The sequence below is a fragment of the Hemiscyllium ocellatum genome, chromosome 18 (assembly GCF_020745735.1).
Source record: "Hemiscyllium ocellatum isolate sHemOce1 chromosome 18, sHemOce1.pat.X.cur, whole genome shotgun sequence".
NCBI lineage: Eukaryota > Metazoa > Chordata > Chondrichthyes > Orectolobiformes > Hemiscylliidae > Hemiscyllium > Hemiscyllium ocellatum.
Genome location: NC_083418.1, coordinates 16,921,457 through 16,937,416, shown reverse-complemented (window position 1 = coordinate 16,937,416; position 15,960 = coordinate 16,921,457).

Here is a 15,960-nt window from a genome sequence, read left to right as displayed (position 1 = left end):
CCTGCATTCTCATAAGGTTCAGTTTTACTGATGCTTCCCTCGACCATTAGAGATCCTGTGGGTGGAATTAAACTTCGACAAGAGTTCTTGAATCAACAATATATCTTTCGGAGCAAACACAAACAGGAAATGAAATGAAAGAATTTTCCCAGAAGATAGGACTGAGTCTCCTGTAATATACTTTGTGACCAAAACCCTGATTGACAGAATGGAACGTTACATGAGTGAGTTACTGGACAAACAAATGAAGCAGAGCTGTCTGAAATCGAAATGGAGGAACTGGGGATCCAGTAATTCAAAGATTGGCAAGCTCCCTCAAAAATGTTTAAGAAGAAGTAGGTTATTTCTGTTACTTCAGATGTGACTGTTCAGCAAAAAAAAACCTCACCCTGCTTACTGTCTACATTTAATATAGTTTCACGTGTCATAACAGATCAATTTTATTTGCATAGTCAATTGCAAATACAGTACAGCGTAGGCAAGTCAGTTTTGGGAAGGTGGAAGTGGACACAGCTGATGTACTGTGTATGTTTCTCCTGAAAACACTCAGCTCTTTTCCCTCCAAATACTGAAATTGTTGGATGACAGAGATTTGTCTGTCCAAGTTTGCTTGGTCCTGTGCTTTTGGGATCCAGTTTGCAAGCTCTGATGTTGCCTTTCAGACAGTCTTTCTATCCCAGCTTGGTGTGTTTTGTGTTGTGAGTTAGTCTGCTCAACTGGTGGTAGAATACTGCCCTCGCTATGGAGAGTTGTCTGTACAAATCACATGACTGTGCCTGCCACTCAGAGCTCTGATCTGCATGCCTTTGTTACCAATCATTGGCAAGAACCTAAGTGTTGGAGATTTTGCTCTTGGGTATTTTGCTGTGCTATGTAATGGTGCAAATAGATCTCAGACAGTGAACATGGAACATTTTTCTTGCTTTATGTAATGCCAGTAATGTCCAAGTGTCACACCAGTAGTGATTAGATTAATTACAGTGTGGAAACAGGCCCTTCGGCCCAACAAGTCCACACTGACCCGCCGAAGCGTAACCCACCCATACCCCTACATTTACCCCTTACCTAACACTACGGACAATTTAGCATGGCCAATTCACCTGGAATGTGGGAGGAAACCGGAGCACCCGGAGGAAACCCACGCAGACATGGGGAGAACGTGCAAACTCCACACAGTCAGTCGCCTGAGGCGGGAATTGAACCCGGGTGTCAGGCGCTGTGAGACAGCAGTGCTAACCACTGTGCCACCGTGCCGCCCATATGTCAAAACCACTGTTTTGTTTCCAGACAAACACCAAGATGTTTCCAGAGTCTGTGAGTAAGGCTGAGCTGCCCTTTGCCAGGCGATGGTTGACCTTGTGTTATTGTTGTCCTTGTAGTCGAGAGTAGTGTTATTGGAGGTGATAGTCCTAAAGTAGTAAAGCCTCAATACTGAAGAGCGGGGTGTGTCATTAATTGTGACTATGGGCTTTCAGAGCACATGGCCAGAGGTGGTGGAAGTGACAGGAGTTGATATGGGATTGCAGTCTTCTTTGGATTTATCGTCAGGCCGCAGTATCCTGAGGCTGGGGAGAGTGACCAGTGTGGGTAACAGAAAAGGCAACCATTGGTTTCCCAGTATCATCACACACCATTGTGAAACAAAGGGAATGATGCAATCATCTTTACAGGGCAGCCATATTCATACAGAACCCTTGCACAAGCCTGAGCTTTACTGGGTCAAATGTCAGGGACTGCAGAGAAAATATTTGGTTTGTTTCAATTTTGTTCAGTTGAATGTGCTCATTGATAAGACCTGCTGCTCTGTGAGCTGTGTGAATGTCACACTGAGTACACAGGGTCCATGAGCCGAGAGTCAATCGGATTAAGAATAACGTTTGCAATTTTTATTTCCCTACTGTCAGACGATTCCTGGCAATCCGTGCAAATGGAATTGCTGCATTTCTGTTTGTACGATAGAGTAAAGGGGGTGCTCTTATTCTCTTGGAACACAGTAAGGCAGAAGGAGCAAGTCAGCTTCCTCACTGCTGATACCCTCTGGTCTTAAATACTCCAGATGGGATGTAGAGAAAGCTGCCACATGGCCTTGTCTTTCCTGATTGAGAAGAATCCGGGTAGCACAGTGGCTCAGTGGTTAGCACTGCTGCCTCAAAGCGCCAGGGCCCTGGGTTCGATTCCAGCCTGGGATGACTGTCTGTGTGGAGTTTGCACATCCTCCCCTTGGGTTTCCTTTGAGTGCTCCGTTTTCCTCCCGCAATCCAAAGATGTGCAGGTTAGGTAAATCAACCTTGCTAAATTGCCCATTGTATTCAGGGATGTGTAGGTTAGGGGTAACTGTGGCGTAATTGGTTCAGGAAATGGGCCTGGGTGAGTTACTCTTCGGATGGTCAATGTGGACATGTTGGGCCGAAGGGCCTGCTTCCACACTTAGGGATTCTCTGGTTCTATGAAGTGCAAGAGGAAATGCCTCGATGGTGTCATTGCACACCAGGGATTGTTGGTTTGGAGATTACCAAAATGCCCAGTCAACGAGACAGAATCTCATGGCTATTTGTAGGGTGCCATCTGTTGAGAAGATGGATGTCACAGCACAGGTCTGGCAGCCAAACCTGATCACATGTCGAGCCTTCATGTTGGTTTTACCAGCAGCTGCTGGGGACTGATCTGTTTTTGTGTTTCCAGCATCAGTTATCCCAACGGTTTTTTAACACCAGACAGGTCAGATTACAGAGTGAAAGCTGACTGGCTACACCCTAACTTTCTCTCTGTGTTTTTAAAAATACACAGGTCATTGTCTGAATGTGTTCACAAGAGTCAAGCAATACACTCTGCAAATGTTTATTAAACAATGGGGGGAAAAAATTAGACCATATTACACTAGACAAACAGAAAGGTTGGAAGGATTTCATTACAAAAATCAGAAAAGGATTCAAATTCACGCTATTGTTTCTATCACAGCAAGATCCTTTACTAATACTCAAACCTCAGAGGAGAGTTAATTGAATCATTTTTACATGATTTTCAAACTGTTTGGTTGTAGCATTAAACTCCAATGAAACAATCTCAAAGTTACGTGATGAAACTTTGCAAAGAATAGTCGTGGATTATGGTGTATTTAAGTGGCAATGATGTGGGGGTGCCAGTGTTGGGACTGGGGTGGACAAAGTTAAAAATCACACAACACCAGGTTATAGTCCAACAGGTTTATTCAGAAGTACTTCCAAATAGACCTGTTGGACTATAACCTGGTGTTGTGTGATTTTAACTTTATTTAGGTAGTCGTCTCTGTACAGTTATGAGAACAAGGTTTGACTTTATGCATAATGTCTGTTTTATATTTTGTGCGTTCAGAAAGTTTACTTTTTGGAACCAATGTAGTGTAACCAATGAAACAATTCATTCAGGTGTTGTAAATGTTCCTTCCAGACTTGGCTGAACACAACCATATCGAGTCATGGAGATGTGTAACACAGAAACAGACCTTCGATTCAACTTGTTCATGCCAACTAGATATCTTAAATTAATCTAGTCCCATTTGCCAGCATTTGGCCCATACCCTTCTAAATCTTTCCTATTCATGTATAGATCGAGTTGGCTTTTAAATGTTGTAATTGTACCAGCCTCCACAACTTCCTCTGGCAGCTCATTCCATACATGCACCACCCTCTGTGTGAAAAAGTTGCCCCTTAGGTCCATTTTAAAGTTTTCCCCTCTCACCTTACACCTATGACCTCTAGTTTTGGACTCCTCTATCCTCGGGGAAAGACCTTGGTAATTCACCCTATGTATGCTCTTCAAGATTTTATAAACTTCTATAAGGTCACCCCTCGGCCTCTGACGCTCCAGGAAAAATAGTTCCAGCCGAATCACCCTCTCCTTAAAACTCAAACTCTCCAACACTGGTAACATCCTTGTAAATCATTTCTGCACCCTTTCACATTTAACATCATCTTTCTGATAGCAAGGATATGAGAATTGAACATGGTATTCTAAAAGTGGCCTCACCAATGTCCTGTGCAGCCACAACATGACCTCTCAACTCCTAACCTCGATTCACTGACCAATAAATAACATCAATATCTACGACACAGTCGCATCTTTCAATTACCTTGTTGGATAATTTTTTGAAAAGTTGTTGCATTTTACAAACCAAACAGTCTAACCTTACATCAATAAAATCACTCAGGGGTTAAAGAAGCTGATACATTTTTGGCTGAATCAGAATGAAACTTACCGATAACCCTATAATAAAGTAATTTTGTCATGAACCTTGCTGGTCTTATCCTCTCAATGCAATCTTTGAATCATGGAATTGATATGAATTCTCCTTAGTTATCATGTTAACATTTTGATAATCTATACATAAGCATTATAACCCATTTGGAATTGATAGTATTATGAGAGGCGAGCACCAGCTACTGTGATTCAGTTCAATAATGTCATTTTCCGTCATGAAGTTGATTTCCTCCCTCACTTGGACTAATGTGCCTGGATTGAGTCTGTAAGAATGGTGCTTGATGGGTGACATATTCCTTTGCACTAAAATCATGTATAGCCAAAGTTGGTTCCCTGGCCTATTTGCACAAATTAATTTAGAAATGCAGGTGGAGGATACTTGGAAGCATGATTGCCACTCATCTGCTGTGCTCCACATTGGTTTAGCCTCCCGCCCTCCTACCAGTGACTTGATTACTTATCAACACTCTCATCTCAAGTGGTAGATATTTATACTGATCTATTGGCTATGGGGCTGCCTTCCTGATTCTGGTGTTCAGTGGTTTTGCAAGTAATTTGTGACTTACTATAAATCAGAGAATTTGAATTCAGTGGCAATAACAAAGCTGGCACCTGCTTACCTTGTGTAGCTAGATTTGTTTATTGCCAGGAACAAATCTTTCACCAAACCTTCCTGCTATAAGACTGCTGTTGCATTAGTCTTTTTATCAGACCTATCCTTTCTGGAAACTTTCTCTACGGTTATGATGTTTATTCTTGTAAGAAAACCAAAGTCTGAAACCATACTTCCTGCACTTATCAGGACCACATCCGCATTCAATCAGTCTTCCTATAACACCTCAAATCCCATTTGCAGTAGATCTTGATAAAAATGTCACACTTATAAGGATTCATTGATCCCTTTATATGCTGAATGCACTCAAGCATATGAATTTGCATTTATATTACTCCTCTCATACCCTTGCGACATCCTAAAGTACTTTCTAGTTAAAGTCCGGTTGTAATATCACTCCTGTTGAAATGTAAGAAATAAGCAGATAATTTGTGCACAATGAGCTATCAGATGTTGCAGTAGGTTAAATGATTTAATGAAGCTCTTTAAAGGATATATATTGCCCAGGAAAGCAGGCAAAAGTCCCTGACTCTCTGTTACAACTGAGACCACATGCCAAAACCAGCATGACTAAGAATACGATGTATTTTCCTGTTCGAAAGTGTCAGCAAACGTTGTGTTTCTTGTTCACAGGATGTAGGTGGCACTGGCTGGCCTAGCATTTATTGCCCGTCCCTAATTAGCATTGAGAAGGTGGTGGTGAGCTGCCTTCTTGAACCACACTAGCTCATAAAGGCAGCACTAGTTCACATATATGCACATAGTGCTATTGGGTAGGGAATTCCAGGATTTTGACCCAGTAACAGTGAAGGAGTGGCAATATATTTCCAAGTCAAGATGGTGAGTGGTTTGGATTGGACTTGCAGAGAATGATATTCCCATGTATCTGCTGTGCTTGCCCTCCAAGATGGAAGTAGTCATTGGTTTGATAGCTAGTTTTTTTATTAGATTAGATTCCCTACATTGTGGAAACTTCAACTCAACAAGTCCACACCGACCCCCCGAAGAGTAACCCACCCAGACCCATTTCCATCTGACGAATGCATCTAACACTATGGGCAATTTCGCACGGCCAATTCACCTGACCTGCACATCTTTGGGCTATGGGAGGAAACCAGAGCACCCGGGGGAAACCCACGCAGACACGGGGAGGATGTGCAAACTCCACACAGACAGTCACCTGAGGCTGGGATCGAATCTAGGACACTGGTGCTGTGAGACTGCAGTGCTAGCCACTGAGCCGCCCCGAAACAGACTTTGAAAGAGACGTGTCCCATTGTTTAAGAAGGGTAACAGATATAACTCTGGAAATTACAGGCCTATGAATCTCACGTCGGTGGTATGGAAATTATTGGAAAAGTTTCTCAGGGACAAGATCTGTAGACATTTAAAAGCAAATGGATTTATTAGCGATAGGCGGTGTGGTGTCGTACAGGGGAGGTCGTGCCTCACTAACCTGATCAAGGTTTTTGAGGAGGTGATGAAAGTGATTGATGATGGAAAAGCAATTGATGCTGTCTACATGGACTTCAGTAAAGTCTTTGACAAGGTCCCTCATCACAGACTGGTACAAAAGGTGAAGTCACTTGGTATCAGAGGTGAGCTGGCAATATGGATACAAAACTGGCTTAGTCATAAGGGATAGAGGGTAGTGGTGGAAGGATGCTTTTCAGAATGGAGGGCTGTGACTAGTGGTGTTCCACAGGGATCACTGCTGGAACCTCTGCTGTTCGTTATCTACAAACTGATTTGGAGGAAAATGTACCTGATCTTAATAGTAATTTGTGGACACTATTCAGATTGGTGGAGTTGCAGAGAGTGAGTAGGATTGTTAGGGGATACAGCAGGATGTAAATCAATTGGAGATGTGGGCAAACAAAATGGCAGATGGAGTTTAATCTGGACAAATGTGAGGTGAAGTACTTTGGAAGATGAAGAACAAGTCGAAATTATACAGTGAATGGCAGAACCCTTAGGAGTATCAATATTCGGAGAGATCTGGGTGTGCAGACCCTCAGATCACTGAAGATAGCAACACAGGTAGATAAAGTAGCACAAACCTTGACATGGATATTGAGGTATGTTGACAGAGGAAGTCATGAGGTCGAATTTATAGATTCTATTTGCAACAGTTTCCTAGAACAATATGTTGTAGATCTAATAAGGATCGGGCTATTTTGGATATGGTAATGTGCAATGAGGTAGATTTAATAAATGACGTCAGAATAAAAGATCTTGGAAACAGTGGTGGAATTTAGCATTTGGTTTGAGAGGTACAAACTTGGGTGAGAAGCAATGATGCCCGGCTTAAATAAGGGTAATTACAAAAGAATGAGGGCAGAGCTGAATGGAGTGGACTGGGAGTGAAGTTGAGTAGCAAAGACAAAAAAGGCTTTTGGCATGCTTGTCTTTATTGGACGGAGCATTGAGTAGAAGGATAGGTAACTTATACTGCAGCTTTATTGAACTGTAGTTGGGCCACACTTGGAATAATGCATACAGTCTGGTCACCACAGAAGGATGTGGATGCTTTGGAGATGTTACAGAAAAGGTTTACCAGGATGCTGCCTGGTATGGGGAATTTTAGCTATGAAGGAAAGTTGCTGGACTTGATTTGTTTTCACTGGAACACAGGAGGTTGAGGAGCAACCTGGCAGATGTTTGTAAGTTTATGAATTGCATGGATAGATTGGCAAGTCTGAGGCTTTTTCCCAGGGTGGAGAGGTCAATTACAATGGGACACAGGTTCAAGGTGTGAGGGGGAGGTTTAGGAGAGATGTGCGAGGCACGTTTTTCACACAAAGGGCGGCGCGAGACTGGAACACATTACCAGAGGAGGTGGTGGAAGCGGACACAATAGCAGCATTCAGGAAGCACCTAGATGAATTCCTTCAGTGTTTATTTGCTGCCAGATCCAGGTTAATTTTTTATTATTCTATCACATTACTGACTTGTGCCTTGTAGATGGTTGAGAGGCTTTGGGTAGTCAGGAGGTGAGTTACTCACTATAGGATTCCGAGTCTCTGATCTGTTCTTGTAGCCACAGTACTTACATGGCTGGTCCAGTTCAGCTTTGGGGTCGAGAGTGTGGTGCAGTTCAGTTCGGGTCAATGGTAACCCCCCGGGATGTTGATAGTGGGAGATTCAGTGAAGGCAATGCCATTGAATGTCAAGGGATGCTGATTAGATGCTCTTTTATTATTGCCTGAAACTCATGTGATGTGAATATTCCTTGTCACTTGTCAACGCAAACCTGAATATTGTCTATTTCTTGTTGTATTTGAACATGGACTGCTTCAGTATCTGAGTAGTTACAGATAGCACAGAACATTGTGCAATCATTGGCAAATATCCCCACTTCTGACCTAATGATACAACAATCTCAAGATGGTTGAGCAACGTGCTAATCAGTAGGAGGTTTTCTTTCCACTGTTTAAATTGATACCATCAGAATTCAAGAAGATGGAGTCAACGTTGAGGACACCCAAAGCAATTCCTTCCTGACTACATCTCCCTGTGCAACCACCTCTGCTGGGTCTGTCCTGTCATTGGTAATTGAATTGAATTGAATTTATTGTCACATATACCGAGGCACAGTGCAAAGCTTTGTCTTACGAGCAATACAGGTAGATCACAGAGTTAAGCAGAAAAGATAATAAATAATAGGTAAACAATGGCAAAAACAAAAACACAGGTACAGGCGAATGTTAAGAGTTGTGAGCCCATTCAGTATTCTAACAACAGTCGGGTAGAAACGGTTGTGAAACCGGCCTGGTGCATGTGTTCAGGCTTCTGTACCTTCTCCCCGATGGTAGAGGTTGTAGAAAAACATTGCCAGGGTGGGAGGGATCTTTGAGAATGCTGGTGGCCTTTCCTTGACAGTGGGCCTGGTAGATGGAGTCTATAGATGGGAGGTTGGCCTTTGTGATTGTCTGGGCAGAGTTCACCGCTCTCTGTAACCATCATGACCTTGAATGGTACAGTTGCCATATCAGGTGGTGATACATCCAGACAGAATGCTCTCGCTGGCACACCTATAAAAGTTGGTAAGGGTATTTGTCGTCATGCCAAATTCCCTCAGCTGCCTGAATAAGAAGAGACGTTGTTGAGCCTTTGTAACCGGTGCGTCCACATGAAGAGTCCAAGAAAGCTTATTGTGGATGACCACTCCCTGGAGCTTGACACTCTCCACTCGTTCCACCTCTGTGCTGTTAATGTGTGGGGGGTATGAGTAACTTCCCACCGAAAGTCAATAATGAGTTCCTTGGTTTTGCCAGCATTGAGAGCTGGGTTGTTCTCAGTGCACCATTCTCCCAGGTAGGCAAGGACATTGAAATAATGGCACTACCTCCCTGTGTTTTGAGCACTGCCATGAAGACCTCCTCCAGAGATGTCCTGGAGCTGAAATGCCTAACCTCCAACAACCACAACCCTCTTCCTATGTGCCAGGTATTGACTCCAATCAGTGGAGAGCTTGCCCCCTGAACCTATTGACTCTTTTTTTTTTGGACTCCTTGAAGCTACATTTTGGTTGAATGCAGTCTTCGTCTCAAGGGTTGTCACTCTCTCCTCCCCGGTTTGACCCAAGGCTGTAATGAAGTCAGGAACCGAGTGGCCCTGGCAAAACCCAAACTGGGCATCACTGCTTGATAGCACTGTTCTTGACACTATCCATCACTTTACTGATGATCGAGAGTAGACTGGTTATTAGCTGGGTTGGATTTGTCCTGATTTTTGTGTACAGGACAGATTTCCACATTGGGCAAATTTCCACAATGTCAGAGAATCATCAGGTCCCTACAGTGTGGAAAGAGGCCATTTGGCCCATTAATTCATACTTAATCGCCGAAGAACATCCTACCAAGACCCACCCCACTAACCTGTCCCTGTAACCCTGCATTTCCCTTGGCTAATCCATCTAACCTGCACATCCCTGAACACGTTGGGCAGTTTAGCATGGCCAATCCACCTAACCTGCACATCTTTGAGCTATGGGAGGACCCAGAGGAAACCCTCACAGACACGGGAGAATGTGCAAACTCCACAGAGACAGTCGCCTGAGGCTGGAATTGAACCCATGTCCCTGGTGCTGTGCTAAACACTGAGCCACTGTGTCACTATCAGGCAGTTACCAGTGTTATAATTGTAATAAGGAGCTTGGCTAGGGGAGCAATTAATTGCGAAGCGCAGGCCTTCAGTCTTATGCTGGAATGTTGTCAAAGCCTTTGCATTATATATTGAAGCTGGAACCCAGAAAGTTTTAACTCAGAAGGAAGGAAGTGACCAACTGACTACAGCTGGCAATGTTTACCACTGAAAATATCCTTCCTTCCTCCCCACCTAACTGCTTTTGTCTACTCATTCTCTCAGCCTATTGACATCTCCCTTTTACCATCTGGCAGTTTGTCACTCCTCCTGTTGGGTGACAGCAAACATTGATATCCATCCTTTATTCCAAACTCCAGATGGTGGGTACAGAGAACTCACTGCTGTGACCTGACCTGTGCAATTCACATCCCTGCAAGTGACAGCAGACTACAGTCAGCTGTTAGACCATGAGACCGGAGAGTATTTCTTTAAGAAGGTTTTAGTGCAAGCAAACAAAAGAAAAACTGACAGGATCGAAACATTTCGTTGTTAAAATTATACACACTTTGCTTTCCCAACTAGGCATTAAGCTCCCATTTGTAATTGCAACTTCTGACAGACAGTGGGACAAAGAGCATCAAAACACGGAGGTGGCGGTGATGACAAGACTATCATTCCTTGAGAGCGTGTTTGCAAAGTAGGGAATTCTGAGATCAGCCCATTACAGAGAGAATAAGGTTAAAAGGTTGCTCTTATAGACAGACAGCCACAATTGCACTCTGATTCTGACTGGTGTCAGTGATGTCGGGCAACAGCTGCCATTTTATATTCAGATGGGGTCAGATCGGTCAGGAGTGCGAGAGTGTATGGCTGTGATCTTCCCTCCGGACTTGTGAGCTGAGCACTGTGCCATTACATTGTCCATTATCTGCTCTGATGGCTGCAGTCACAGTCTTGGTGGTGGCCAAGAAGCCTGTTTGCTTTCTATTGGTCAATACTGCTCCCCGCGCAGTGGGAGACCAGGCCAGAGTACCTGAAGCTGTGAGTGCATGCACCCATTATCGCTAAGGTTACTTGCCCTTTATCACTAACTAAGGTACTTCAACACCTTCAGGACTTGTAACACTCCTTTATGCACAGCTAGACAGAGCAGTTTATCAAAAGCGATACAAGCGAAATACTGCGGAGGTTGGAAATTTGAAATAGAAACAGAAAGTGCTGCAGGACTTTTCCATTTGTGCATTTAAGTGCTCACTTTTGTCAAAGCTTGTTGCTGTTTAGGGGTTAGTCATGACATTGGTGGAGGATTGAAGGTAAAGATAATTTGTTTTGATGTTTTCCAAGCCGTTAGTTTCTCATTTTTCCCTTGCCCTGAGTGGAAAGCCTATTGGTAAAGGAGTAAAATGTGGGTCAAAACAGCTTATCTGACTTCAGGTGAAATCCTGATGCATCGAGACAACCCCACCTCCCCCAATTCCCCCTGATTCGCTGGTCTCAGATAAAGGGATAGGGGTCTGAGATCACAGCTTCCCAGGGTCTTGGGGTATTACCCAGAGGATTCCAGTGGTTCTCCAAACTACAGTGTGCTCAGGCAGACACCAGCAAGTCTGCTACTGGAGGGAATGATTGCAATTTTCTGCAAACTGCTCCTGTAGCTAGAAACACAAAGAGGTCATTCAGCCTTTTATCCTGGGCATCAGTCAAATGAACCTTCCCTTAACTCAGTCTAATGCAGTGACGCCTTTTATTCAATGAGAGAATGTGCAGGCAGTGGATAGGGTATCACTGACGCTCTGTACAGCTTGTAAAGCATTACCAGGAATCCCATCTATGTAATATCTAAACATTGACCAAAGATGTCCTGGTCTTCAGAGCAACAGCAACATATGTCACAGCAACGATGCAGAGTAACAGCAGAGGAAGATGGATTGGAAGGGTAGGCAGGCACATTCTGCTTAACACACACAATGCCTGTATATAGAAAGACCAAGGCAAAGGGAGATGCTGGGCTGTGGGATGACATTCTCACCAATTGCAGAGCCTTTCCCTTAGGGTTTGCTGGGGGGGGGAGGGGAAGACAGCGATAAAAGAAGAAGCTGGTGAATGTGGCATGATGCAAATTACAAAGCCCACAGTCAGGTAACCATAGCAACCTCTCCCCTGCACCCCACCCCCCAATGTTTCACCAAGATCTGCGTAGCAACTAAATTCTCAAGTAACAATGCTTCTCTTTTTTAAAAAAAAATCACAATTGTGCAGTGTTGAGTTGAGTGTACCATATGATTTAAATGAGACCACACCCAGGGATCAGATTCAGGCTAAACGTGAGACAGGATCTCAGAGAAATGTTGAACTATTCAGCAGAGGCTGATAACAGGCTGACTCACCGATGGGCGATACACTTATTCTGTACAAGAATGTTCACCCAAAGGCTTCACACTGAATGTACTAAAGTTGTGATCAATGGGTTGATCCCCAGTTTTTAATCCGTCCTTATGTTTTCCAGGTGATGGTAAAAAGCCTGTTTGCTTTATTTTGTCTGTACGTCCAAGCTGCTGTCTGCACAGTGGAAGACCAGGCCAGGGTACCTGAAATTGTGAATGTCTGCATTTCCACTATCACTGAGGCTGCATGCCCTCCATCACTAAATAAGGTACTTCAACTCCTTAAGGACATGTAACACTCCTTTATTTACATCTGGAAAGGGTATGTGATCAAACGCCATACAATGCAGTGAGGCGGCATGGTGGCTCAGTGGTTAGCACTGCTGTCTCACAGCTCCAGGGGCCCAGGTTCAATCCCTGCCTTGGGTAACTGACTGTGTGCGCATTCTCCCCATGTCTGTGTGGGTTTCCTCTGGGTGCTCCGGTTTCCTCCCACAATCCAAAGATGTGCAGGTTAGGTGAATTGGTTATGCTAAATTGCCCAAAGTCAGGGGTGAGTATGGGGAATGGGTCTGGGTGGGCTCTTCTTTGGAGGGTTGGTATGGGCTGAAAGGCCTGTTTCCATACTGTAGGGAATCTAATCTAAAAGCAAGTGACATGCTGTGGATGTTGGCGATCTGAAATAAAAGCAGAAACTGCTGAGGTAACTCTGGCAACATCTGTGGTGGGAGAGACAGAGTATTTCAAATGCAGTATGGCTGTTCCTCAGATGTAGAGAAGTCTAAATAAAGTGATGGGTTTTAGCAAGAGGGAGGTTTGTGGAGGAGGATTTCGGCTTCAGGCCCATACAAGTGAACATTATGTGCAATCCATGCAACTTAGAAACTGCTTATTACTTTAACAACTGGGATGGATCTCTCCAGGGTGAAAGTACATCACACCCACAACTGGTACTGATTCTGAATACTGTTGGATGGGGCCCAGAGAGCTTCATGTGAGGATGTGTTAATGGGTTAATGCCTCAAGTTCCCGTTCGGTAGGTAGTGCCCACTGCTGTCGTTCACCTGCATTGTTTGGGAGTCTATGCAAGGCCGTTGGCCTTTGAAGAGCTGCACATCGCTCACGTTGAACCTTCCCTCACAGAATGGAACATTTACCCCTCCCAGTCTGGGGGCTGGAGGCAGCCATTTTCAACTCCATTGGACACTCGTTATTGACAGCATGATGGAAGGAAGTAACAAGGTCGCTCCTCACCCCTGGGGTGCAAGCCTGAATGAAGACATTTCCAGTGCTGAGAAATGTGCCTCCCTTAACTTGACTAAGGACCGCTCATAGCTATTTGACTGAGGCACATATAAAGTGTGTTTCCATGCACCTGTCGTAGACCAGCAGGAGGCTGGAAAAACACAGCAAGCCAGGCAGCATCAGGAGGTGAAGAAGCCGACATTTCAGGTATAACCCTTTTTCAGGACTGGGTGTGGGCAGGATGGTGACGTGGGGATAGGTGAGGACAGGACCTGGTTGGTCAATGGGAGGAATGAATCCCGTTGGTGGCAGGGAGGAGTGGAAGGGAGGGGAACGGGTTGGGAAGGGAGCTTATTTGGAATTGGAGAACTCAATGTTGAGTCCTCAGGGCTGTAGGCTGCCCAGGCAGAAGATGAGGTGTTGTTCCTCCAATTTGTGGTGTTATTCATTGTGGCAATGGAGGAGTCCGAGGATGGTCATGCTGGAGAGGAACTGGGAAGGGGAATTGAAATTGGCAGTGACTGGGAGGTCGCGTCGGCTACTGTGGGCAACCCCCCCGAACCCCCAAGTTCCTTCCCCTGCAACCAGAAAAGATGTAAAACCTGCAGGTACACCACCCCCCTCCCCTCCATCCATGGCCCCAAACAGTCCTTCCAGGTGAGACAGAGGTTCACCTGTCTCTGTTCCAACCAAGTTTACTGTATCTGGTGCTCCCGATGTGGTCTTCTCTACATTGGGGAGACCAAACGTAAACTTAGGGAGCAGTTTGCCGAGCATCTCAGCCAAGCCCACAGGGGTCAACCGGACCACCCAGTCACTTCCCATTTTGATTCCCCTTCCCAATCTCTCTCCAACATGACCATCCTTGGCCTCCTCCATTGTCACAACGGTCCAAACTGCAAATTGGAGGATCAGCACCTCATCTTCCGCCTGGGCAGCCTACAGCCCAGACATTGAGGTCTCCAATTTCAAACAACCTCGCTTCCCATCCCCCGACCCTTCTAATCTTCTCACTGAGCCTTCCTCCCTGCCACCAATCGGATCCCATTGACCAACAAGGTCGTAGCCTTTACCTGTCTGCACCTGTCCCCACGTCATCACCCTGCCCCCACCTCCCCCTTTATCTGCAACTCCCCCCTACACCTGCCCCCTGTCCTGAAGAAGAGTTACACCCGAAACATTGACTTCTCCATCTCCTGATGCTGTCTGGTTGCCTGATTTGTTCCAGTCTCCTGCCGGTCTACCTTGGATTCCAGCATCTGCAGTTTAGTTTTGTCCCTAAACATGCTGTAGATTGGCGTGAGATTGAAGTGACATTGCCACACTGCAACTTGCCCGCCCCCTTGACTGATGACAACTGTGACCAAGCTGCTTGGCTTTCTGTCTGTACTAAAAATGCAAGGTAGAAATACGATCAGGCCTTTAATATCTGACCAAGGATGTAAAACGCATAAAGGCAGAGTGGAGAAGCTGTGAGCATCAATGTAGGAATAAATGGGGTGAGCACTCAGAGAGAAAAGAATGACATCTCGAACATAGCTGAATCCATGATGCAGCAGCAGCATTCCAATGGGAGGTGACGGTGTCCCCAGAATTGAAATGGAAGTAGGTCAGAGATATGACAGGAGCAATGGATACAGCAGATTATAGCTCAGTTCCAGATAGGGGCAGAGAAATGGCAGATGGAGTTCAGTCCAAGCAAGTGTGAGGTGCTGTGCTTTGAGAGATTAAATATTAAGAAAAGGTATGCAGTTACTGGCAGGACCCTGAACGGCTTTGATGTACAAGGGACTTTGGGGTTCAAGTCCATAGCTGGTTATGGAAGGAGCTATGGTGGTAAAGCAAGTGTATGGCATGCTTACCTTTACTGGTGCAAATTGAGTACCAAAATCAGGAAGCCATGTTGCAGCTTTATAAGGTATTGGTTAGGCCACACTTAGAACATCGCATTCCATTCAGTTCGCCACATTACAGGAAGGATGTGGATTCTTTGGAGAGGGTACAGAAGAGGTTTACAAGGATGCTGCCCGGATTAGAGGGTATGAGCTACAAGGAGAGGCGAGAAAAACTTGGGTTGTTTTCTCTGAAGTGTCGGAGGCTGAGGAGTGACCTGTAAGAAGTCTATAAAATTATGAGATGCGTAGATAGGGTTGATGATAAGAATACTTTTCCCAGACTTGAAATGTGTAAAACAAGGGCAAATGCGTTTAAGGTGAGAGGAGGAAAGTTCAAAGGAGAGGCGAGGGGCAAGTCTTTTACATGAAGGATGGTAGGAATCTGGACAATGCTACTGGGGTGGTGGTGGGGGCGGATATGATAGAAGTGCTTAAGAGACACTTAAATAATAAGCACGCATAAGGACAGAGGGATGTGGACCAAGGGCAGGCATTAGTG